The sequence below is a fragment of the Echinococcus granulosus genome, assembly GCF_000524195.1.
Source record: "Echinococcus granulosus chromosome Unknown EG_S00017, whole genome shotgun sequence".
NCBI classification, from domain to species: Eukaryota; Metazoa; Platyhelminthes; class Cestoda; order Cyclophyllidea; family Taeniidae; genus Echinococcus; species Echinococcus granulosus.
Genome location: NW_020170397.1, coordinates 1 through 1549, shown reverse-complemented (window position 1 = coordinate 1549; position 1549 = coordinate 1).

Below are 1549 nucleotides of genomic sequence, written 5' to 3'. Positions count from 1 at the left end.
CCTAATGCAGTCTAATACTCACCTGCGTTACTCATGCATAGTTTCTAAATTGCGGAGTCGGTTAACTGCAGTTGCAGAATCAGACTGTTTTCTTCCCTAAGGTGGACCAAAAACACCTTTTAAATGCCAAAAGGATTTTATGTCTTAGATGTACGTATCTAATAACCTTTATGCATTTCTGGTCGTGCAATTCAACGCGTAATGTTCAGAAGCTGTTTTTCCATGTTTGTTCTACTGAAAAAGCTCTTTTAAAATAAATATACAGAATTCGTAACAAAACTACACCTCATTATTGCGGTTTCTTGCACTACGATGCGTTATCACTTTCTACCACTTGTTAACAGTCAGCTTCATTCCATTTTGAAAGGAGTTTAACGCAAAAGAACAAATAACTACTCACCAAGTGTCATCCTGTCAAAAATTTTGTCGATAACAAAACATTAGGGGCACAGACTTTCTGAGTTGTGCAACAGTTAAGTCTCACTTGTCTCAGTATTTACCTTATAACCCGTTAATCGGCGCAACTGTTCCTGTTATTCTCTAGGACAGAATATCAAAGGTTGTGCGTGAGAAGCATGACAAGAAGAAAATCAAAAGCAAAATTGAGGAGCACTGCGAACAATGAGGGTGAGAGGTGGTTTAACCAAGCAAAAGCAAATTGCCCTTTTTTGCTCGAGTCCACCTTCATCCATCCGAGGCTGCAGCCGAATCATACGAGCTGAGAACCAAATAATTCGCTTTATGTGGGCCACGTATCTGTGTTTCATCGCCCTCTTCCTCCACATTTCCATTATGAAGTTGGTGTATGAGTATATGGAGTATGTGGTGAATATTCAAACCTACAACGATATGGATGCGCCCATTACCTTTCCCACCGTTACATTTTGCATCCATCAGCCCTTCTCAGCACGTGCCTACGAGCTATGGGGCAACAAATCTCTCATCTCCCCCACCCGCTTTAACCAACTCATTCGTCAGCGAGCAGCCGAGCTGCTAGCTCAATCGGTGGAGATTCCGAAGATGAGCAATGAGAGTGTACGTCTCCTTAATCGTGATCTTCTGCTGGAGTTTCTAAGACAGGCAATTGTCTACGATACCCTTCCTCTCTACTACCAAAGCCTTCCATGGCCATCGCATCTGGAGCTTTGACATAGCTCAAAGGATCTGATTGCTCTCTGTCTATTACGGTACAGCATCAAGTGGGCTGTCACAGGACCTGGCTGCGAGGACTGAGCACTGCAAAGTAGACGACAATCTAATCCGAAATTCTTTAACTGCTTCAGTGTGGAAATCGTGAAGGAGTATTCTCAGCACATTAAAGAATTGGGTTTAGTGTTATGGATGGGTCCTGACGAAAACTACGGTAAGAAGGATCGCCAGGCTTTCCTATTTGGTCTATTCAACCAGGCCTATGGACTGCGTGTGTCAATCCACGAACCTGCTCAGATGGCTAATTTGAATAGGCATAGTTTTCAGGTCGCACCGGGTCGAATGAATGAGCTATCCTTCCAAACCGTGCAGAGCGTTTGCTACAATAGACCAACCAAGT